At 35.6% G+C, this 26560-nt stretch overlaps 1 long non-coding RNA gene and 1 pseudogene across 2 annotated transcripts in view; one reads left to right on the plus strand and one right to left on the minus strand.

The window, feature by feature from the left end:
* The window catches only part of LOC148107488 (uncharacterized), a 349000-nt gene that overhangs the window by 286581 nt on the left and 35859 nt on the right, over positions 1 to 26560 (plus strand). For both annotated transcript variants that reach the window (XR_015722229.1, XR_015722230.1), the window contains one exon: positions 5474 to 5614. This is a non-coding gene — a long non-coding RNA (uncharacterized LOC148107488). The remainder of the gene's footprint in view (positions 1 to 5473; positions 5615 to 26560) is intronic.
* LOC123797562 (peroxiredoxin-6 pseudogene) lies at positions 11588 to 12265 on the minus strand (annotated as a pseudogene).

A 26560-nucleotide genomic window follows, 5' to 3' on the forward strand; every position in this document is an offset into this window, starting at 1 on the left:
AAAAACCACTGTGTACTTGAAATTCTAATTTAACTGGGCATCCCTTATTTGATCTGGTAATCAAGGAGCTCATAACTGGGTGGAAGAAATAGACACAGAAACTAAAGCTTTCAATGTACAGCATTGACTGCAATTTGACATGTGTGTACCTTTCTAATCTCCTCTCTCATATATATTTTACCTCTGTTTCTGCTATTTTTATATGAATGGGATCATAGTATATATGTTATTCATAATTTTTCTTATTTTAGGACAACCATATATCATTCTATATCCATACATACAGGTTTGCTTTCTTCTTTTTTAAGACTGCAAAATATTCCATGCTTTGAATTGTTATACCGCATTTTTTTTAATTGCCTTATTGAAAGACATTTACATCAGTAACTACTTTTTAAGGAAGTTTCCTTCAACTGAGAAAAGCTTACTAGGATCCATTGTATTTTGATTGTCATAAGCATTTAATGGTTTTAAATTATCATACTTGCCTTACTCCTGACAGCTTGAAAAATGTTTGCGTTGAGGTGCTATTTCCATGCTCTAGAGCAGGACAGGATTTCAGAGCATAATTGTTCCCCATTCTTTCACTCCAAAAGGAAGTAAAAGGAGGATCTGAATGTCCTAATGGAGAAGAACCAATTTAGTGTATTTCAATAGGTCACTTTGTAGCCTCCAGGAAAATGTCTCTGTACTATCATTTATTAAGATTGTTTCTACAGGATCCACTTTTCTTCTAATGACCCCAGAGAAAGTCATTAGTAAGTTGTTGAAATATTGCTGTTAAGTCCTAGGAAGGCAAGGAATAATGCGTATATTAAAAAAAAAAAAAAAAGATGATTGATTATGGCCACCCTCATGAGGCAGAGGGAAGCCAAGTAGTCCAGCATGGACAAACATCAATATTATTTAAGACTTCCTCATTTTGGTCTCTGCCTTAAATTAGCAAAATAATTAATAAAGGTAAATACTCTCAAATCTGAAAAATATCTGAAGCAAAATCAAGTATTGGTGAATAACATCAAGCACATATGTCATAAAACCATGAACCAACACTCAAAACCAAACAATGAACATGAGGTTATATATATCCACTCAAGGAAAAAAAATTTTAATCGTTAATGAAAGAAAATAAAACGCTTTTCGTGAGCTGATTTCAAATCACTTTAGAAAGAAATGGGCTTCTTACCTAAGATATATAAAGAAGGTAAATTAAGTAAAAATCTAAGTAAAGCTAAATTAAATAAATTAAGTAAAGCTAAATAAATTAAGTAAAATATATATACTGAATTTCCCACGGATGCAGCTGTCAAGTTCATTGAAGGAAGAATATATATTGCTTTGTTTAGAACTTTACAAAATTTTATTTCTGACAGCTCTGCCACTCATGCTATTTGAATCACCAATACAACCCAAACTGTATCAGTTTGCATTTGTAGTTATTGCATCCACGGTGAATCTTACTTCAAAATGTCTAATATAAAGGAAAATTATTTTCACTGTTTATTTGAATATTGGTCTATTTTCTCTTAAATACTAACCTATTTATAAGTGGGTGGAAGTAAATTACCACCGCATTAGGTCTTCTAATATAGTTATGCCCAAACATTTGTAGGTTATTAATATTATTTAGTATTTAATTATTCTCCTTTATATTATAGTTAATATAGTATATACTTAAAATTTATGTGTGAAGATAAATTTTATGTAAGAGGGAGTTTCATAAAATATTTGTTTTAAAAAGGAAACATTAGTTTTAAAAGGGCTAAAAACAACCTATACAGATATTTAAGAGCTAGACTCTAAGTTGTGGTGACTTATTCAGTATGGAGGTGGGAATACAGACATTTATCCTTCTAAAAATTATAACACTTAATTTCTATATTTTCAGTGATGTCCAGGAGAAATTCTAATAATTCTAGAATGAAGAGTCAAATTTGGCTGTAAGAAAAGTTGAAAAATACCTATAGTAAAAAATAAAATAGTGAACGTTGTTTAAAGAAAAATCTACCTTATTTGGTTGAAATTATTTTTTTCAAAGGAATTTATGATATTTAAATCAATGATATTACCTAATACTCTTTTTCTAATATAAAGTAATTCAACTTTGAAGGTGACATTGAAGTTTTTCCATTTCCTCTAGTCCTTGCCCAACCTGGGTTCTAAACCAAAACTGGAATTCAGTCAAGAAATGGGAGCAGTTGCAATTGTAGCCATCATCCAAATTCAAGTAATTTCAATTAAATTTAATACAGTTCAATAAATGTTTATTAATGTGCCTTTTTTGTGATACTTTGTCTTCCAAACAGAGCCACCTCCAAAGCCAGAAAGTCTCCTTTAAAAATTTCAAATCCTGGCAAATTGACAGACAGTCTATTGCATGTCCATGGCAGAGGTTCAGCAGACAAACTTGGGCCAAAGCTTGGGTCCACGACCCAAGCTCCTCTAATGTATTTTATAAGTCTTATTCAGTGAGCTAAAGTACATAGGTTAATAAGTTGCCTGTTAGAACTGCTTGAAATATTTGAAGTCAGTAAGTAAATATGTATCAGATTTAGTTTAGATCCCCATATAAAAGCCCAAGAAGAGAGGGCTAAATATATTGTGTATTTTGGAATAGAGATTTATCACATCACCTTGGCAGTGGGGGGGGGCGGGGAAGGAAGTTAAGAGTTTAACTAGGGAGACAAAATCAAACCAGTGTCAAATTTTATGGCCTGAGCAGTGTGGATGATGGTAGAATAAAGGAGCTGGGTGCAGAGTACGTGCCAAAGCCTGCCTGTACTGAACTCGAAAAAAAAAAAGTTTTGGAGGGTTGTGTAGCATCAAGAAGTACTTGAACTCAAGAATATTGATGTGACAACATTTGTGAAGGGATGATATTCAAAATAGTTTACACTCAGTATGGTACATGCAAATACAGACTAATAAGTGTTCAATAATCAGGGTGCCACCTGTAAGCAACCAATAGGACTTTGTGGGTACAAGCTGCCTGAATGCAAACATTTATAGGATATATAGATATAGATAGATGGATCACAGATAGATAATAGAGTTTTCTGATAATCTCATCAACTACACACCACAGTATGGACATAATTTTCAAGCTTTACCATAAGGAAATGGAAGTTTCTTTAAAATAAGAAAATAACCAGTAGTTATGAATAAACTGAATTTAATCATAATTTATTAGATAAATAATTTTAAAGTGTATGATGAGTACTTCTAGTCACTGAACTGAGTACTGAGAATGCAATGGTGAATAAAACAGACAAGGGCCCTGTTTTCATGAAAACTTATTGTTTCCACTAGTTTATTAAATCAATTATCAGAAGTATGGCAGGGGCGCCTGGGTGGCGCAGTCGTTAAGAGTCTGCCTTCGGCTCAGGGCGTGATCCCGGCGTTCGGGGATCGAGCCCCACATCAGGCTCTTCCACTGGGATCCTGCTTCTTCCTCTCCCACTCCCCCTGCTTGTGTTCCCTCTCTCACTGGCTGTCTCTCTCTAATAAATAAATAAATCTTAAAAAAAAAAAAGTATGGGAAATCTAGTTTTCTTTTTTAATTGAATGTAAATATTTTGTTATTAAATATAGAAAACAGTGTAACAAAAATCTGTGTAGTTACTGCTCAGCTTTACAAATCCCAACATTTGGCTTCTTTTTCAATTTTCTTTTGTATATAATTAAAGTACAAACCTTGGTAAGTTTCGACACACTTGAATAAGGAAAATGAACATATTTATCATCCTCAGAAGTTTTATCATGACCTTTAATAATCCCTCCATCTCACATTACCGCCACCCAATCCCATCCCCATGCAACCATTGATTTCATTTCTATCACTATAGATTAGTTTGAATTTATATAAATGAAATCATACAGGATGTACTCTCTTTTACCTGGCTTCTTTCACTTGCATACTTAATTTGAGCTTCATGTTGTTATGAGTATCAATAATTCATTTCCCTTCCCCTTTTTTTTTTAACTGAGTAGTATTTCATGGTATGGATATAGGATATTTTGTTTATTCCTTTACCTGTTGATGAATATTCGGTCTGTTTCCAGTTTGGGGCTATCACGTATAAAGCTCTGATAAAAAATCATGTTCAAGTCTTTGTGTGGACATATGCTTTCATTTCTCTTGGGTAACTAAAAAGAGATGGAATGGTTAAATCATATAGTAGATTCATTTTTAACTTCTCAGTAATTGCCAAATAGGTTTCCAAAGTGGTTATACTATTTTACATTACCACCAGCAGTGAAGATTTCCAGTTGGTCCACATTTTTCTAACACTTGACATGGTTAGACTTTTTAATTCTAGACATTCTAAAAGGCGTGTAGTAGTATCTCATTTTGCTTTTCATTGGTCAGTGATATTAAGCACCTTTTAATGTTCTTCTTTGCCACCTGTGTATCTTCTTTCATGAAATGTCTGATCAGTTCATTTGTCCATTTTCTAAATTGGGCTGTTTGTTTTCACGAGATTGAGTTTTTTGCTTTTTTTTTTTTGAGATTTACTTATTTATTTGAGAAAGAGATTGAGAGAGAGTGTGTGTGAGTGCGGGGAGGCACAGAGGGAGAGGGAGGAGAATCTTAAGCAGGCTCCATGCCCAGTGTGAAGCTCAATGTGGGGCTCCATCCCATGACCCTGAGATGATGACCTGAGCCGAAATCAAGAGTCCAATGCTTAACTGACTGAGCCACCCAGATTATGGGATTGAGTTTTAATTAAGAGTTCTTTACATTTATATTCTAGCTATCAAGAAATAATAATGAACTAGAGCTGTGCAACTGGACGAATACTGCTGAAACTCCCGATTTAAGGGAAAAGTAAAGAATCCCACAATCACTTAAGTAAAAAAATGGCATTTTTAAAGGAGGAAAAATCTAATGATTTCAGAATTTTTTTTCTGCTCTATTAGTTGCTAGAAGACTTTGGAGCACCAGGAATAACCTGAGTTTTTAAAAATAATTTATTTTTTAACATATGTATTTCATTTGAACAGTTGAAAATTAAAAAGTAACAAAAAAGTATACAAGGGAAAGTCTCTTTCCACTCCTTCTGTCCCTCAGCTATCTGGTTAACCTTCCCACAGGCAAACAACTTTTATCAGCTTTTCTTGTGAATCCTTCTAGTCATATCTTATGCACATGTATGCAAATTTATTTTCACAAATGATTGAATGCTTCACATTGTTCTGCACTTAATTTAACTGAACCATAAATGTCAGAAACTGTTCCTATTACTATAATAAAGAACTCTTTTATGGGTAGATGGTATCCATTTTACAGTGTTTTAGCTATCTATTGCTGTGTAATAAACCATCTCAAAACTCAGTGGCTTGAAACAATTCTTAATATGTATAGCATATGCACCTGCAGGATTGGACAACCTGAGTTGGACTTGGTTGGTAAACTCTTGCTAATCTGGGCTTGCTTGTGCTTCTAGAAATTGACTGGTGTGCTCTACTCTAGGCTGGCCTGACTGAGACACCTTATTTGAAGACAATTCATCTCCAAATGGCTATTACCTTCCTCCCAAGATGAGTGGAACAGCCTAGGCATGTTCTTCTCTTGACAACTATAGAAGCACAAGAGAAGGCAAGCCTAATCCAGGTAAGTCCTTTTCAAAACACCGTTGGCATCATGTCTGTCAGTATGCTATCAGCCAAAGCAAATCATGTGCTAAGGCCAAAGAGCAGGGAATTGAACCCCATTCACAGTGGGAGAGCACTACAAAATGACACAGTAAAGGGCTTATATGGTGGAAACTCTAATGAAATGGGGCTATTGTGCAATCTACCACAAACTGATGTGACATAATTTATTTAAACAACCCCATATTAGAAGGTTTTCTGCTCTTTGCTATTACAAACGGTGCAGCAATGACTAATGAGTATATATGTCACCTTTCACATTTGCCAGTATATCTCTAGGGTAAATCCTTAGAACTGGTTTAAGGATATGGACTTTTGTGATTTTGATAGGTATTGTCAAAGCACTGTTCAGAGATTATTGTAACAATTTATATTCTCACTAACAATGTTGGGACTGTGTTATCATTTTTTTATCCCTGCCAACCTCGCACATGAAAATGTAATCTTTGTATAGCTCTAATTTGTGTTTTTGTTTAATTATAAGTGAGGTTGACAATTTATTTATATGTTTAAAAACCACAAATATTTCCTTTTTAAATCCACATGTTCATATATTTTGCCCATTTTGTTCCAATGGATTTTTTTTCTTTTTCTAATTGATTTGTATGTATTGAAGAAATTAGCACTTTATTTTTTAAATTAAGGGCACTCAAAAACAATAGCTCCTCTTAATTAAGAACAACAAACAGAATCATAGGCCAGCTAGTTCACTAGAGAGAGTCAGTAAAAGAGAGAGCTAAGAAGAACCCCCCCGTCAAGGTCAAAACACATTTCAGAGACTGACCTCAAAAACTACCCCTGCTTGAATTTGTTAATTTAATGTCTTAGTCAGCTCAGACTGCCATAACAAAATATCATAGATTAGGTGACTTAAAGAATATAAATTTGCTCCTCACAGTTCTAGAGCTTGGGAAGTCTAAGATCAAGGTGTTGCCAGGGTGGGTTACATGCTGAGTCTTCTTATCTTGGCTTGTAGGTAGCAACCATCTCTAGATGTCTGTCTGTGTACAGGCAGAGAGAAAGCTCTTCCTCTTTTAAGGGCACTAATGTCATCATGGGGATCCACCCTCATGACCTCATCTAAACTAATTACCTCTCAAATGGCTTACCTCCTAACACTATCACATTGAGGGTTAGGGCTTCAGCATGTGAATTTGATTTGGGGGGGCAGAAAAAAAAACCCCATAACATTTAGTTAATTTAAAACTTTATTAAATAAAGAAAATAATTTATTTTAATTATAAAAGGTAATATAAATGTATGCCTTTTATTTCTTCTCTTAACTGATTTAAAACATAATTGTATAAAATACGATACATATAATTGTATGATTGGACCAGAACATATAGAAATACAATGTGTTTGCCAACAATAGTATAAAGAAGGTAAGTGTTAGCAAAGTGTTGTTGGGCTAAGGAAATGACACTTGATGGTAACTTGAATCCGTGGAACATATGTAGAGAACTGAAAAGAGTAAATAATAAGGTTAATATAATAAATTCTGTAAATATAAACTTGTTTTCTTTACTCAGCTTGTTTAATAGACATAAAATTATACAAAGTAATAATTATAACAATATATTGGTAGATTGGTAAAATATATGAATAACAATAATAGTCCAAAAGGGAGAAAGAGAGAATAGGGTTGAACAGAAATAAGGTTTCTGTATCACACTGTAATTAAGTTTGTATAAATCTAAAGTATATTCTGATAAGATGTATATAGTAATGCCTAGACTAATCACTGATGAACTACTTTTAAAATCGTGAAAAAGTAATTATAGCAATTAAAGTATAACTCCAAAAAAATACTTATTTAATGCAAAAGAAGGCAATAGGGGGAATAGAAACAAAAAAGACATGAGACAATAGAAAGTAAAAATTTAAAAACTAAAATAACAGGCATAAATACAATTATATCAATTATAACATTAAACATAAATGGGTTAAATAATCCAATCAAAAGGCAGAGATTGTCAGACTGGGTAAGAAAACATGCTCCAACTATATGCTGTCCACAGAAGAAGCACTTACCTTCAAAGAAACAAATAGATTGAAAGTAAAAGAATGGAAAAAGGTATATCATGTAAACAGCAACCACAAGCTACAATAATGTAATGTAATCTAATCTAATCTAAATATAACATAATATGAATATCAAACACAGTAGACTAAAATGAGAAATGTTACTAGACATAAAAAGGGCATTTTGTAATGATGAAAGGGTCAATCTACCAGGACATTATATTTATAAACATGTATGTACTTAATAGTGGAGCCCCAAAATACATGAAGCAAAAACAAACAAATTGAAAGGAAAAATAGAAAACCTGACAATAATAATTGAAGAATTTAATACACCTTTCAATAATGAATAGAACATCTGAGCAGAATATCAACAAAAGAAATAGAAAACTTGAATAGCATATGCAAAATAGACCTAACAGACATATATAGAATATTCTATGCAACAACAGCAGAATACACATTTGTCTGAGTACATGGAACATTCTCCAGGGTAAACCACATGCTAGACTGTAAAACAAGCCTCAATAAATTTAAAAGGTTTTAAAATGTAGAAAATATTTCTCTGATCACAATGGAGAGAAATTAGAGATTAATAGCAAAAAGAAATTTGGGATATTCACAAATAATGAGAAAATTAGACACTATATAACTAAATAACCAATGGGTCAATGAAGAAGTCAAAAGAAAAATTAGAAATTACTTTAGGATGAATAAAAATAAAGATACAGGGGCACCTGGGTGGCTCAGTTGGTTAAGCATCTGCCTTCAACTCAGATCATGATCCCAGGGTCCTGGAATCGAGTCCCAGGAATACAAGGTTGGCTTAATATCTGAAAAGCAATTAACGTAATACACCATATCAGTAGGATCAAAAAAAAAAAAAAAAGACCAACCTAATTGATGCAGAAAAAGCATTTAACAAAATTCAACACTTCTTTGTGATAAAAACACACTATCCACTAGGAATATAAGGGAACTTCCTCAACCAGATGGAGGGCATCTACAAAAAATCCAGAGCTAACATCACATTTAATGGTAAAGGACTGAATTGTTTCCCTGTAAAGATAGTATTAACGCAAGGATGTCTGCTCTCACCACTTCTACTTAATATTGCATTGGAGGTTTTAGCTGAGGTAATTAGCCAAGAAAATTAAAAGCATCCAGATGGGGAAGAAAGAAGTAAAACTTTCTATTTGTGATGACATGATACTTTCTATATAGAAAATCCTACAAAATCCACCAAAAAAAAAAAAACCACCCCAAAACAAAACAAAACAAAACAAAACAAAACAAAACACCAACTATTAGTGGTAATAAAAGGGTTCAATAACACTGCAGGATAGAAAAATCAATTTTATATCCACATATTAGCAATGAACTCTCTGAAAAATGAAATTAATTGAACAGTTTGACTTAAAGTATCATCAAAATGAATAAAATATTTAGAAATAAATTTGACAAAAGAAATAAATCTAACAAATTTGAAGATATGCTGAAAACTGCAAGGTGATATCAAAGATGGCAGAATAAGCGTTCATCCCTCCATGGAACATCAATTTTGGCAGTCATCCTTGGACAAGAGTACCTTTCTGGGCATCTAGCATAGAAGTTCTAGCACATAACTGGATCAAAGACATCTAATAATAGATGTATTAAAGAGAGAAACAAGAACAGTTTCACTTTGCCCATGTCAACCCTCCCCCAAAGTGGCGTGACTCCATGCCAGGACAGATCCAATGGGCCTATGATTTCTCCCATGGGGGAAAGTGGGAGCATGTGAGTGAGTGCCCAGCTTCCCTAGCCATGCAGGGTGTTGCTCAAGAGGCACGCTTTTTTCTCATCTCACCTAAACTACTGAAGTGAACAGCAAGACTGAGGGTTGACAGAGGCTGGCAACACAACAGCCAGGGCTCCAAACTCATTCAAGGAATATCATTAACCACTTTTTCCTATTAACCGACTTGCGAACTCCCTCAGGAAGCCTATCCACAAGCCACTGGGAACATCTTGCCTGTAGACCCCCACTACTGACCCATAGATAACTGCATCTCACCCATACCCTCTTATCATCCCCCCCCCCCAGGGCCAACTCTCAGCAAATGCTTCCTAGACAGCAAAAAAAAAAAAAAAAAAAAAAAAAGCCTTTGTAAACAACTAAGTGCAGAAAGCCAGCCTGACTCTGTGAGATCGGGAGAGTGCTCACAAACTTGAGCATTTTAAGGCACCACTCTAGGGAAAACAGGTAGGAGACTGTCAGCACCTAATACAGTTTTGCAGGATCAAGAGAGGACAGAGAATCTTAAAAATTCCCCCAGGAGGGAATAACACGTGTGGGGTGGGCACATTGATAGAAGACATCTGAGAAAAAACCTTCAGACTTCCCAGCTGGACTGTGACCAGTATAGGTATCTACTTCCTGAAGCCAGTCAGTAAAGACTAGAGGAGGTGACTGCTTCTTCAAATGAGAAGACAGCAATGTAAGACTTCAAGAATCACAAAAAAGCAAGTAAACATTACACTACCAAGGGGACACAATTATTTTCCTGTAACTGACCACAAAGAAATGGAAATCTATGAATTTTCTGACCAAAAAAAATTTTTTTTTCAAAATAATTGTTTTAAGGAAGCTCACCAAGCTATAAGAGAAAACAGACAACTAAAAGAAATCAGGAAAACATGAACAAAATAAGAGAGCCAACAGAAAGATAGAAATCATAAAAAAGAACCAAGCAGAAATTCTGGAGATGAAGAGTACAGTGAATGAAATGAAAATGCAGTGGTAAGCATCAACGGAAGACTTGATTAAACAGAAGAAAGAATCTGTGAACTCAAAGACAAGGCATTTAAAATTATCCAGTCAGCTGAGAAAAAAGAAAAAAAAATGAAAAAAAGTAGTGAACAGCCACATGATTATGGGACACCATCAGAAGAGACAATATTCATAATACAGAAATCCCCGAACCATAAGAGAGAGAAAAGGGGACAAAAAGCTCATTTAAAGAAATAAGGGCTAAAAACTTCCCAAATCTGGGCAGAGATAAGACATCCAGGTATCTGAAGTTCATAGGTCCCCATACAGATAAAACCCAAAGAGGAATTCACTGAGACACATGATAATAAAATGGTCAAAAATCAAAGACAGAGAATTTTGAAAGCAACAAAGAAAAGAAACTCCTTCTTTAGAAGAAGGTCATTATATAATAATAAAGAGGTCAATTCATCAATAGGATATAACATATATGCACCCTCATTAGAGCACCTAACTAGATTAAGCAAATTTTACCAGATTTGAAGGCAGCAATAGACAATGCAATAACAGCTGGGGACTTCAGTACCCCACTTTCAACAATATATAGATCATCCAGACAGAAAATATAATAAGGAAACATTGGACTTGAACTACACTTTTGACCAAATGGACCTAACAGACATATACAAAATATTCCAGCCAGCAGCAACAGAATACATTTTCTTTTCAAGCACACATGGAACATTCTCTGGAATAGCTTGTATGTTAGGCCACAAAACAAGTCTTAATAAATTTAAGACTGAAATCATACCAGGTATTTTTTTCAAACACAATGGTATGAAATGAGAAATCAGTAACAGGAAGAAAGCTGGAAATTTTACAAATATATGTGGAAATTAAACAATGCACTTCTGAGCAACAAATGGATCAAAGAAGAAATCAAAAGGAAAAACAAAAAATATATTCAAAAAATGAAAATGGAAACACAATGTACCAAACTGCAGCATAAGCAATACCTTGGGGGGGGGGATGATACCAGGATGTTTTTACTTTTTTTTTTTTTTTTTTTTGCTGCAGGAAAACATGATTAGCAGCTAGCATCCTCTGGCTCACTGTGCTAAGCAAGCAGTTCTAGCACCAACTTCTCAGAGGACCTTAGAGCTGAGGAGTATAGCAGAGGTCTTTCTTGCCAGATGGGAGCACCTTGGTAAAGACTCCTTTAGGGAGAATTTTTTTGGTTACCTTTTCAGGGATAGTTGGAAGGACCGTCATACTGTCTTCATTTCTCCAGTTAACCAGGGTGTCAACTCTCTTTTCCAATGTCAGCTTGAAAGAAATAAATACTTTGAGAATCTCATCAAAGCTCCTGCCAGATAGAGGTAGCTAGATAGAGGATTACAGCTTCAGTTTCTTATCAGGACCAAAAATAAACATCACACAAGCTGTCACAGGGATGCCCTGTTCATTCTCTGCTGGGTCCAGCATGCCCAACAGGATAGTGAACTCCTGATTCTTATCATCAGTGATTGGAAAAGGTAACATTTCCATGGACTTCTCACCACTGTAAGCATTGATACCCTTGCTCCAGGCAGGGTGTTCTTCAACATCATCTATTAAAAGAGCAATCATCCTTAACATTCCTCTTGGTAAATTTTGGTGCCAGATTTGCTGCTCTGCCAAGCTTTGTAGTACACACTGGGACAAAAGTCTCAAGCATGTGACAAAAGAATGCCTCATGTGACCTCTCAGAGAGTCGTGGAAATGGATGTGGCCAATGAGAGTATTGGCCTCAAAGTTGGGAGACTTACCCCCAGTAAGGACTCATCTAGCCATAGCAGCAGCAGTGATGTGGGATAATGAAGAGGTACAACAGCAGGAGCTACCAGGCAGCTGGTTCTTTTGATGGAGGTCAAAGAAGTTCTAAGAGGGCAACTCTAAGCAGGCAATAAATGCCTAATTAAGAAAAAAGAAATATTTCAAATCAACAACCTAAATTTATATCTCAAGGAACTAAAAAAGAGCTAAGCCCAAAGCTAGCAAAAAGAAGGAAATAACAAAGATCAGAGCAAAAATAAGTGAATTAGAAACTAGAAAACCAATAGAAAAGATCAAAGAAATGAAGAGTTGCTTTTTTCCAAACATAAAATTGACAAGTCTTTAGTTAGACTAAGAAAAAAAAAAGGGAAACAAAACAAAAAACCATCAGAAATGAAAGAGGAGACATCCAACAAGAGGATATAACAATTGTAAATATCTGTGTGCCCAACATTGGAGCACCTAAATACATAAAGCAAATATTAGTGAATATAAAGAGAGAGATTGATGGCAATACAGTAATAGTAGGGAACTTTAATACCCCACTTACATCAGTGAATAGATAATCCAGACAGAAAATCAATAAGGAAATAATGTCTTTGAATGACACATTAGACCAGATGAACCCAACAGATGAGACAGAACATTCCATTCAAAAACAGCAGAATACACATTCTTTTCAACTGCACATGGAACATTCTCTGGAATAAATCACATGTTAGGCCACAAAACAAGCCCTCAGTTAATTTAACAAGATTGAAATTATGCCATGTGTCTTTTCTGACCACAACGGTATAAAATTAGAAATCAATCACAAGAAAAAACTGGAAAAAACACAAAGAAATGGAAGCTAAACAACGTGATACTAAATAACAGTGGGTCAATGAAACAATCAAAGAAGATATTGAAAAATATATGGAGACAAATGAAAATGAAACAATGGCCCCAAATCTTTGAGATACAGTAAAAGCAGTTCTAAGAGGGAAATATATAGTGATATGGGCCTACCTCAAGAAACTGAAAAAGCTCAAGTAAAAAAAAATTGAACTTACACCTAAAGGAGCTCTAAAAAGAATAAATAAAATTCAATGTGAGTAGATACGAGGAAATAATAAAGATCAGAGCAGAATTAAATGACATAAAGACAAAAAAAAGAAGAAAGAAAGAAAGAAAGAAAGAAAGAAAGAAAGAAAGAAAGAAAGAGAGAAAAAGAAAAAGAAAAAAAAAATCATTGAAACCAAGAGCTGGTTCTTTCAAAAGATAAACCCAAATGGGAGAAAATGTTGGCAAAGCATATATAAGAAATGGGATTAATATCCAAAATATATAAGGAACTCATACAACTTAACAAAAAGAAGTGATTAAACAATTGACAAGGGACCTGAATAGGCATTTCTGTAAAGAAGACATAGAAGAAGAAGGAAGAGGAGGAGGAAGAGGAGGAGGAGGAGGAGGACACACAAATGACCAATAGATACATGGAAGTGTTCTCAACATCACTGATCATCAGGGGCATGCAAATCAAAACCACAGTGAGATATCACCTCACACCAGTTAGAATAGCTTTTATTAAAAAACCCTTAGCCAGACTCATCAAGAAAAAAAGAGAAAGGACCCATAGGGGCGCCTGGGTGGCACAGCGGTTAAGCATCTGCCTTCGGCTCAGGGCGTGATCCCAGCGATCTGGGATCGAGCCCCACATCAGGCTCTTCTGCTATGAGCCTGCTTCTTCTTCTCCCACTCCCCCTGCTTGTGTTCCCTCTCTCGCTGGCTGTCTCTATCTCTGTCGAATAAATAAATAAAATCTTTAAAAAAAAAAAAGAAAAAGAAAAAAGAGAAAGGACCCAAATAAATAAAATCAGATACAAAAGAAGAGTAACAACTGACACCACAGAAATACAAGAATTGTAAGAGAATGCTCCAAAAATATTATATATGCCAACAAATTGGACAATCTAGAAGTGGACAAATTCCTACAAACATACAATCTACCAAGACTGAATCATGAAGAAATACAAAGTCTGATTAGATCTATAGTAAAGAGATTGAATCAATAGTCAAAAAATCTCCCAACAAAGGAGCAGATGACTTCATTTGTGAATTCTACCAAACACTAAAAAAATTAATGCTAATCCCCCTCAAACTCTGTTTAAAAACTGAAGAGGGGCAAACATTACAAATCATTTTATGAGGCAGCATTGCACTGATACCAAAGCCAGGGAAGGACACTACAAGGAAAGAGAATTCCATGTCAATATCCATGATGAACGTAGATGAAAAAATACTAACAAATGAATTTAGCAGGACATTTAAAGGATCATACATCATGATCAAGTTAGATTTACCCCTGAGATGCAAGGATGGTTCAATATACACAAATCGGTAGATTAACAAAGCAAAGGATAAAAATTGTGTGATCCTCTGAATAGATGCAGAAAAAGCATTTGACAAAATTCAACATACTTTCATGGTAAAAACTCTCAAAATATTAGGTAGAGAAAGAATATACCTCAACATAATAAAAACCAGATATGACAAGTCTACAGCTAGCATACTCAACAGTGAAAATCCAGAGGCTTTTTCTCCAAGATCAGTAACAAGACAGGGATGCTCTTCTTTATTGACCATATTCTGTTCTCTATATTACTGGAAGTCCTTGCCAGAGCAAGTAGGCAAGAAAGGAAAGGCATCCAAATGAGGAAGGAAGAAGTAAAAATGTCCCTCTGTAGATGACATGATCTTGAATATGGAAACCCTTAAAGACTCCACCAAAAAAATGTTAGAGCTGCTAAATTTAGTAAAGTTGCAAGACACAAAATCAACGTATGAAAATCAGTTGTATTTCTGTATACTAACAATGAGCTATCCAAAAAAGATGTTAAGAAAAGACTCCCATTTATGATAGCATCAAACAAAAGAAAACAAAACGAAACAAAACTTAACCAAGTATTAACGAATTTAACAAAGTATTAACAAATGTTAACCAAGGAGGTGAAAAACCTGAACAATGAAAACCATCAACATTGAAGAAAAAAATTGAGGAAGACATAAATAAATGGATTGGGAGGATTAATACTGTTAAAATGTCCATACTACCTAAAGTGATCTACAGCTTCAGTACAATCTCTATCAAAATTCCATTGGCATTTTTCACAAAAATAGAATAAACAATCCTAAAATCCGTAAGAAACCATCTGAAGATCCTTAGGGAGCTATAATTATGTTGGATGTGCCTTAATAAAATTGTGAAAAATAGGCAATAATAATAGCTAAGATTTTTTTTGAGTTCTTTCTATGTATTGAGCATTTTTAACAGGCTTTCTTTTATTTATTCTTCATAATCCCATCTGGAGGGAGGCACTATCATTATTGTTGCTTAATAGATAAGGAAAATTGTTTGCAAAAAATAAATTGCCTAACATCACACCGTAAATGGTGGAGTACTTACAGTCCTGCAGACTGATACAAGAAGCCATGCATGTAATTGCTATATAAAGAGTCATCTAATCATGGTAGACTTGAGTTCATTCAAAAATAAACTGAGGGGGCGCCTGGGTGGCACAGTGGTTAAGCGTCTGCCTTCGGCTCAGGGCGTGGTCCCGGCGTTGTCGGATCGAGCCCATCAGGCTCCTCCGTTATGAGCCTGCTTCTTCCTCTCCCACTCCCCCTGCTTGTGTTCTCTCTCTCGCTGGCTGTCTCTATCTCTGTCGAATAAATAAATAAAATCTTTAAAAAATAAAAAATAAAAAAATAAAAATAAACTGAGAATCAGAAATAAACCTTCAAATATATGGCCAAAGAACCTTTGACAAGGATATCAAGAAAACTTAATAAAGGAAAAGATAGTCTCTTCAACAAATGATGCTGAGAAAACTAGATATCCCCTTGAAAATGATCCTGGATCCCTAGATTATACCTCTCACAAAAATTACTTGAAAGAGATTAAAGACTTAAATATATGACCTGAAACTATAAAACTTTTAGAAGAAAAAGGGAAAAAGCTCCTTGACATTAGTCTTGGCAATGATTTTTTTGTAAATGACACCAAAAGTATAGGCAACAAAAGCAAAAATAGACAAATGGGACAACATGAAATTAAAAGCTTTTGAACAACAAAGGAAACCATCAACAAAATGAAAAGGCAACCTATGGAATGGAGAAAATGTTGGCAAAGCATATATGAGAAATGGGATTAATATCCAAAATATACAAGGAACTCATACAACTTAATAACAAAAAGAAGTGATTAAACAATTGACAAGGGACCTGAATAGGCATTTCTGTAAAGAATACATAGAAGAAGAGGAGGAGGAGGAGGAGGAAGAGGAGGAGGAGGAGGAGGAGGAGGAAGAGGAGGAGGAGGAAGAGGAGGAGGAGGAGGAAGAGGAGGAGGAGGAGGACATACAAATGACCAATAGATACATGGAAGGGTTCTAACATTGCTGACCATCAGGGGCATGCAAATCAAAACCGCAGTGAGATATCACCTCACACCAGTTAGAATAGCTTTTATTAAAAAACAAGAAGTAAGAAGTACTGGCAAAGATCTATAGGAAAAGGAGCCCTTGTATACCATTGGTTAGGAATGTAAGTTGATGTACCCACTATGGAAAACAATTGGAAGTTTCTCAAAAAATTAAAAATGGGGAGTGCCTGGGTGGCTCAGTCATTAAGCATCTGCCTTTGGCTCAGGGCATGATCCCTGCGTCCTAGGATTGAGCCCCACATCGGGCTCTTCCACTGGGAGCCTGCTTCCTCCTCTCCCACTCTCCCTGCTTGTGTTCCCTCTCTCGCTGGCTGTCTCTCTCTGTCAAATAAATAAATAAAATCTTAAAAAATAAATTAAAACTGGAACTACCATATGATCCTTCAGTCCTACTTCTGGGTATATATTCAAAGGAAACAAGATCAGTATCTCAAAGAACTATCTGCACTCCCATGTTTATTGCAACATTATATACAGTAGCCAACATATAGATATAGCCTAACTGTCCATTGATGAATAGATAAATAAAGAAAATGTGTTACATATGTAGGTATATTATTTAGCCGTAGAAAAGAAAGAAATCTTGCCATTTGTGACAACATGAATGAACTTGGAGGATATTATGTTAAGTGAAATAAACCAGACAGAAGAAGACAGATAATGTATGTATCACTTATATGTGAAATTAAAAAAAAGTTAAACTCATTGACACAGAGTAGAATCGTGGTTGCCGGGGGCTGAGGGTGGGGGAAATCAGAGATGGTGGGTCTAGGGTACAAACTTTCTATTACAAGATGAATAAATTATGAGGATCTAATGTACAGTATGGTGACTATAGTTCATAATATTGTATTATCTACTTGAAATTTGCTATGTGAATAGATCTTAACATTCTCACCACAAAAGTAAAAAACAGTAACTGTATGAGGTGATGGATTCATCACATCACACACTTTAAATATATATAATTTTATTTTCCAATTATACCTCAATAAAGCAGGGGGAAAAAAACTATAAAACTTAGCTGAAAGATGTTAAGAAGAACTAAATACATGGATAGATATCTCTTGTTTGTATATTACAAGACTTAATATTAAGATAGCAATATTCATAAATTGGTCTCCAGAGCCAATACAATCCATATTAAATTCTCAGTTGAGATTTTTACAGAAATTGATAAATTGATCCTATAATTTATAAAGAAATACAGGGAGCCCAGAGTAGCCAAAATCATCTTGAAAAAGAACAAAGTTGGAGGATTCACACTTGATGACTTCAAAACATATAATGTAGCTGCAGTAATCAAGAGAACGTTGTGCTGGCGTTAAGATAGTCTAATAGATCAATGAAATAAAACTGAAGGTTTAGAAATAAACTCTCACCTTTGTGTTCACTCAGTTTTTGAGAGAAGTGCCAAGACCATGTAATAAAGAAAGATTACCTTCAACAAATGATCCTGAGACAATGGGATATCCACATGCAAAAAATGAACTTGGATTCCTTCCTTCTAAAAAAAAAAAAAAAGAACTCTAAATGGATCATAGACCTATGGGGTGCCTGGGTGGCTCAGTTGTTAAGCATCTGCCTTCGGCTTGGGGCATGATTCCAGGGTCCTGGGATCAAGCCCTGCATCGGGCTCCCTGCTCAGGGGGAAACCTGCTTCTCCCTCTCCCACTTCCCCTGCTGGTGTTCCCTCTCTTGCTGTGTCTCTCTCTGTCCAATAAATAAATAAAATCTTTTTTTTTAAAAATGGATCATAGACCTAAATGTAAGAGCTGAAACTATAGAAATTTTAGAAAAAAACATGAATAAATCTTCATGACCTTAGGTTAAGGAAAGCCTTTTTAAATATAACAACAAAAACACAAACAGTAACAACAAATATATTAATTGGATTTTATCAAAGCTAAAACTTTTATGCTTCAAAGATAACCCACAGAATGGGAGAAATATAAATATATAAATCATATATCTGATAATGGATTTGTATCTAGAATAGACAAAGAATTCTTACAACTCAGTGATAAAAAATAAACCAATTTTTTAAATGGACAGAGGACCTGAATTGACATTTCTGTTGACAAGGATGTGGAGAAAGGGGAACGCTCTTGCACTGTTGGTGGGAATGAAACTGGTGCAGCCACACTGGAGAACAGTATGGAGGTTCCTCAAAAACCTTGAAGTAGAACTACCCTATGATCTAGCAATTGCACTACTGGGTATTTACCCAAAGGATACAAAAATACAGAGTTGAAGGGGTATATGCACCCAAATGTTTATAGTAGCATTATCAACAATAGCCGAACTATGGAGAGAGCCCAGATGCCAAATGTCCATTGACTGATGAATGGATAAAGAAGTTATGGTATGTGTATATAATAGAATATTACTCAGCCATCAAGAAAAGTGAAATCTTGCCATTTGCAATGACATTCATGGAGCTAGAATGTATTATGCTAAGTGGAATAAATCAGTCAAAGAAAAACAAATACCATATGATTTCACTCGTGTGGAATTTAAGAAACAAAACAGTTGGACATATGGGAAAGGGGGAAAAAAGAAAAGAGGGAAACAAACCATAGAGACTCTCAATGATAGAGGACAAACTGAGGGTTGAGGGAGGGAGGGGGGTCGGGGATGGGCTAGATGGTGATGGGTATTAGAGAGGGCACTTGTGATGAGTACTGGGTGTTGTATGTAAGTGATGAATCACTGAATTCTACTCCGAAAACCAATATTGCACTGTATGTTAGCTAACTAAAATTTAAACAAAATTATGTTGTTTGATGCAGTGAATATCCTGCTATTAAATCTACATCATGAAAAGTGTATTATTTTTTATCTTTTTTTTTTTTCCAGACAGGGTGACTCATCTTTTTTCTTTAGGAAAGAGAGTAAAAGAAAGGTCAGTTCCCATTAAAAGTACTATAATATCATTTCTAAACGTTTTTTCTGGAAGTTAAAAATTATTCTAAAAACTATTAGCTAAGAAGGTATCAGATTGATTAAGTATTTCAAATTGCACTAGAATTAAAGTAGATGATTGAGACTCTAGTTTGTAATCCATCCATCCATCCATCCATCCATCCATCCATCCATCCATCCATGTAGTCCTTCAATAGGTGCTTTCCTTGGCAGTGAGAATACAAAGAAGAAAGGACTATAGTCTGATGCAGAAGTCAATCATGTAAACAAATAATTACCATACATGGGGTATCATAATTTGCATGGGTAGTGCATAGAATGGAGAAATGCATACTGTCTGAGGCCAAAACATTTCAAGAAGAACGTGATGCTAAGGTGGGTATTAGAGAATGAATATGAGTTTCCACTTTCTGTAGAAAGTCCTCTGTGTTGAATGCTCAAAAACAAGGAAAGAAAAAATATGACCTGTTTAGGCAACCACAAACTTATTGGTATTGTGGGAGAATGGGATATAAGGAGTAGTTTGAGGGAAGGGGTGTGAGGGGCTGTGATGTTACACTAAAGGGTCTGGACCTTATTTTGGAGGTGATGGGGTATCATTAAGGCTTTGAGCAGAGTGAATGCAGAATTTTGCCTTTAAAAAGATCTCTTCAGTAACAGTATGGGGTATGAATTAGAAAAAGGAGAAATCAGAGGCACTGGTTCTCTCCTTCCTAAAGAAAAAAGATGAGTCACCCTGTCTGGGAAAAAAAAAAAAAGATAAAACATAGTACACTTTTCATGATGTAGATTCAATAGTGGGATAGTCACTGCATCAAACAACAGAATTTAGGTTGGTAGTTCAGCAGCTTGGTGTTATGAGAAGTTTTAAAATTTCAGCAAAGCTTATCAGAGCTCACATAAAGATAATATATATAGATACTAATTTGGAGGTCATGACCGGAGTGTTTTTAAAGAGTTATCTAAATAGCCAAAACAATCTTGAGAAGAACAAAGCTAAAGGTATCACAATGCCAGATTTCAAGATATACCACAAAGCTATAGTAAGCAACACAGTATAGTACCAGCACAAAAATAGATACATAGATCAGTGGCACAGGATGGAAATAAACCCAGGCCTATATGGTCAATTAACCTATGACAAAGGAGGCAAGAGTATACAATGGGGAAAAGACAGTCTATTCAATAATGGTGTTGCAAAAACTGGACAGCTACATGGAAAAGAATGAAACTGGACCACTTTCTTACACCATCCATACACAAAAATAAACTCAAAATGGATTAAAGACCTTGACCATAGACCGTAGACCTAAAACCATAAAACTCCCAAAAGGAAATAGGCAGTAGTCTCTTTTACCTGGGCTTTAGCAGCGTATCTATGGATCTGTCTCATCAGGCAAGGGAAACAAAAGCAAAATTAAACTATTGGGACTACACCAAAGTAAAAAGATTTTGCACAGCAAAGGAAGCCATCAACAAAACAAAAAGGCAACTTACTAAAGAAGATATTTGTAAATGATATATCCAATAAAGGGTTTATATCTAAAATATGTAAAGAACTGATACAACTCAAACACACACATACATACAATCTGATTACAAAATGGGCAGAGGACTTGAGTAGACATTTTTCCAAAGAATACGTACGGATGACCAACAGACACATGAAAAGATGCTCAACATCACTAATCATCAGGGAAATGCAAACCAAAACTAGGATGAGATATCAACCTCCCACCAGTCAGAATGGCTAATATCAAAAAGAAAAGAAGTAACAAATGTTGGTGAGGATGTGGAGAAAAGGCAAACTTCATACAGTGTTGTGTGGGAATGTAAATGGGTGTAACCACTGTGGAAAACAGTATAGAGGGTCCTCAAAAAATTAAAAATAGAAATACCATATGATTCAGTGATTCCACTACTGGGTATTTACTCAAAGAAAACGAAAACATGAATTCACAAGGATACGCACCCCTGTGTTTATTGCAGCATTATTTACAATAGCCAAAATTGGGAAGCAACCCAAGTGAACAGGAATAGGTGAATGGAAAAGAAGATGTGCGGTGTGCACATATAATGGTATGTTACTCAGTCATAAAGAACGATGAGGTCTTGCCATTTGCAACAACATGGATGGATCTAGAGGGCATTATGCTAAGTGAAATAAGTCAGACGGAGAAAGACAAATACCATATGATTTCACTTACACATGGAATCTCCAAAAAGCAGAACAAAGGAACAAACAAAAACAGAGACAGAATAATAAATACAGAGAACAAACTGGTGGTTGCCAGAAGGCTGGGGGGATGGGTGAAATAGGTGAAGGAGATTAAGAGGTACAAACTTCTAGTTATAAAATAAATAAGTCACAAGGATGAAATTCCCTACAGTATAGGGAATATAGTCAATAATATTGTAATAACATTTTATGGTGACGACGCTTATCCTGGTGAGCATTGAAAAATGTACAGAATAGTCAAATCACTATGTTGTATACCTTAAACTAATATAACATTGTGTGTCAACTATATTTCGATAAGTTTAAACACTAATATTAAATAAATAAAAAGTTGTCAAATATATGTTGTATATAGCTAATGTGACAAATACATCTTATTGTAAGCATTTCATTATAACATTTTTTTAGTCTCTGCACAGAATGGAAAAATGTACTTATTAGATCTCAGGTTGTATCTAATACCTAATATGAAAAGTATAGAATTCCTACTTCTTTGAGCATGAAATATTATTTATTACAATTTCGAATAGCTCTACTAAACTTGATTTTCTATTAAAATATATGTTATAAATTCTTTCATGTGTATAATCTCATTATAAATTGATTTCTGGCTAAGAAAAAAGACACCTAACGTATCAGGTTCCATTTCATGATAAAAACCTTTATTGAGAAAATATTTTCATGCTCAAGAAAGCTGCAACAATATATTGTCAGTATAAATATTGCACGACTTTTCCCATTGTTTGCTTTTGTATTCTTAAGTTTGTGGCTTAAAAACATACCACAAAATATTAGATTTTTCTTAATGGTTAGGAGTTAGAGAATGTATTCTTTGTCTCTTGAGGGCGTTTTGAGAGCCCAGTGTAGTTATCACTGAGTTAAAGGCCCATCTCAGACTTACCTGTCTTTTCTAAGCCCAAGGCTGCTTATTACTAAACTTCAACTGGTGGGCTTACAAGTGGACCATGTTTAAAGAAATTTCCAAGGCATGGAATTTGAGTTAGGCTTAGCTATTATCACAAGAAATAATAAATTGCTTGGTACAGAAATAGTTTTTCTATCTTAAAATATTCCCAGCCCTTGGTATTTTTCTTACAGATCTTATCTCTTTCCACCTTGCCTTATGGTTGCTTATATGCAATCTTCATTCCCCCTACGATATTATAAGTAAGAGACTGAGTTTTACTGATCTTTTTATAACTCACACCACTTTTTACAGGGATTTAGCATATAGGAGTTACCTAATCAGTGGCATTCAGATGTCAAAATTGTTCAATTAATTTGTTTAACCTCATGTATAGAATTGTGATAATGCCAAAGAGTAAATATGGGCTCCACCACGATTATAAACATCAATGATGCAATAATTAAACTTGCTCTATAGATTAGCTTATATGCAGATAGATGCCATTTTCGTCCTCCCTCTAGTTCCTTTGCTTGACTAGGCAGCCGCTCGCCGTGGTACTTCCTGGAAGAGGGCTCTGATGTTCTAGTGCCCTCCAGAGGCCTCCAGGGTATTCTGGCCCTTGTCTTTGAAGCATATGCAGGTGTGCTGCTAGCAGGAGCCCACAGTTTTGCATTAGAGGAGTAAAGGTGGCCACGATCTGCAACTCCTGGCATGTCCCTGGGACTGAAGCAGCTTTTGTCAGAAGATACATCTCAGCAGCTTAAGGAACCTGGCATTTAGGTCACCCAACTTTAGAGCTGATCATAAGTCAGAGATCAGACCTCTAAAAGGTATAGAAGATGGCCTTCAAAAGGTGGAAAGAAAATATTAGAGCCTCCACTTAATGTATTTTGTCTAAAAATGTTTAAAAGTTATACTTTATTTTTTTAAGATCTTATTTATTTATTTGACAGAGAAAGCAAGCACCGGCAGGGGAAGTGGCAGGCAGAGGGAGAAGCAGGCTCCCCGCTGAGCAGGGGGCCCAATTTGGGACTCCGATCCCAGGACCCTGGGATCATTACCTGAGCCAAAGGCAACCGCTAAACTGACTGAGCCACCCAGACATCCCAAAAAATTATACTTTATTATTAATGTTTAATACACAGATTGCCAAAATATGGAACTCAGTATATCCTGAGGAAAGAAGGGGAAAGGTAGATGCCAGTGCTGTCCTTTCTTTGTTTGCTTCAGTTTATCACGGTTTACTGATCTTAACCTCGCTCCTAATCCTCACCATCACCAGGTGTAGCAGACACTGTAGATACCATGCCCCATTCTCACTGAGCCCAGCTGAATTCACCTTCGGTGCAGTAAACAGTTTGCAGCACGCTAAAAGCCTTCCACCTCTAGCACCAGCATCGGTCTTCTCTGCCTGATTCTCCGGAACCATGGCAGTTTGGTGTTTGCTCTGCCAAAGAGAGGTGTAATCCAGAAGTGAAGGGGAGTTAAAGCCACTGGCAATGACCATCAACCAATGGGGAATGAAGGTTGGTGGAAAAATTCTCCAGCTGCCCCAGTTATCCAGGAAAGGATGATTGTGAACTAAGTCCAGCATGGCTTCTGAGAGGTCACTATTGGGATTGAGCCCACAGTAACAACGTGCTCCTTAACACCCCCTGTGTATCACTGTGCCGCTGTGCTTCCAAAGATCACCTCCCTAGAAAACAACCTTCATTTGGTCCTTTCCTCAGGAGCTCCTATTGAGGGAATCCAAAAAGTCAGGTGAGACGGACTTGTGTACTGTTATCTAGTTAATGGAATGAATGTTTACATAATGGAAACATGTTTTTTAAAAGATTCTTTCAAAGAAACGTCATAATAAGGTAATACTGATATGTAAGAGTGAGAGAACAAGAAACTGACATTGCTGACACTTCTTTAAATCCAAGAAAGAGCTCCTTGTCAGCCAAACTGCAATATAAAAGTAATGAAAATATAATCAGATCTAACAAGAAGTGGGCAAAAAATCAAAATTGTGTAGGACTATTTTAAATAGGCATTTGCATCCATTATAATGATAAACCTCACCCTATTTGTATACTGTGCCTTGAGATAATAGTTAATGATTATATGATACATCACAATTGATAGGGCATTTAACTGTATTGTGTAATCTTTATCTTATGTTTCTATTTCTGTGTTTCATAACATACTTAAGGCACAGAGTCCGCTTGAGAGCCTTTCCCTCTGTCCTCCCCCCAGTCACAGGTGCTCTCTCTCTCTCTCAAATAAATAAATCTTTTAAAAAATTGATTTTACAGGTGAGAAAGGTGAGTTCCAGATAGTTTAAGTAGGTTTTCCAGGATTGCACTTCTGCTTGATCATAGGATCCAATTATAAGCAAGTCTTCTGATGTTCAGTTCAAAAATCTAGCACACAGTGTAAGGCATCTTGAAGTGACTTTACCTTCATCTTGAAGGCATTCTTGCCTCTGGCACACATTCGCTTCTGCTGTCTGCTCTCTGCCCCTCTCTCACCCGTGACCCATCTTGGTTCTCAGTTTCTTTGTATTCTTGACTCCCTTACGTTTATCGACCTTAACCCTTCCTCCATGTGGACTGTCTCTTACTTTCACTCCCTCTAAATGGCAGCGCCATACTGTGTTTTGTCCTGCCCCATAGCCTTATCTTCTCAACTCAGTGCTACCCATTGTCGAACGTGACAGGGCCAGTACTCACCAAGCCATCCAGATACGGCTCCTGAGGTCTAATTTTGCTTTGGGTTATGGGAACCATGCTGGTTGTTTGCATCTCTACTTGTTATTGGGCCAGTGACCCTACTTTAATCTCCAGTTTCCTTTTAAACTCTGAACTAACTTGGTTCTGAATTGCTCTAAGATTAGTTGAGGGGTTGGAGGAAACTGAAAATATGAATTTACTTCCAGAGCTGTATCTGTAAGTTTGTGAATTGAGTAACTGTTATATTCTCAGAGGTATAATGGAAAAGTAATCAGGATCTCAATGTAATACATAGGAGCAGAGCAAAAGGGAATGTAAGGAAGTGCAGTGATTGAACGCATGGGTTTAAGGCCAAACAGTGATCTAATTCCGGCTCTGCCATTTATTAGCTGTATAAACTTGGACAAGTCAGTCCACTTCTGTAGGTCTGTCTCCCCATCTCTAAAATCGGAATAATAATTGTACCTACTTCAAAATAAATTTGTACATATCAAATATGGTAAAGTAGCTAACACATTTAGAGTAATGTCTGGTGAATAACAACTGCGGTTTTAGTATTAGACAATAGAGTGATCTCCATGAAATATAAGTGTTAGAGAGATACTCATTTATTCACTTAACAAATGTCTGATGGCCTATTTTTGTATACAAAATTGAACTAGGGAATTTTAGGAATATAATAAAGTATAATACACAACACTTAACCTCAAAAGAGATGAGATAGGATGAGGGTCTGCGTTAAAGCAGCAGAAATGGTAATGGAGATGAATGGACAAATTTTTAAATTTAAAAATGAGAATACATAAGATATAGTAACCAATTAAATGCAGGATTAAAAGAAAAAGAGATGTAAAAAATGCATTTTTTACCCATACTCAGGTTTGTGTGCTTATATAAACTATGTTTTAGAGTGAGGGAGGGAATGTAGAGGGAGGAATAGGCTTTGGAGGAAAGATAATGTGGTTGATTTAGACATTTCTAGTTTGTAGTGCCTATAAGTAGAGATGAAACTGAAGCTTAGGAGAGAGGAACACTGGAA

This window comes from Ursus americanus, chromosome 29 (assembly GCF_024610735.1).
Source record: "Ursus americanus isolate L20-20 chromosome 29, mUrsAme1.1.p, whole genome shotgun sequence".
In the NCBI taxonomy this organism is placed as follows: Eukaryota; Metazoa; Chordata; class Mammalia; order Carnivora; family Ursidae; genus Ursus; species Ursus americanus.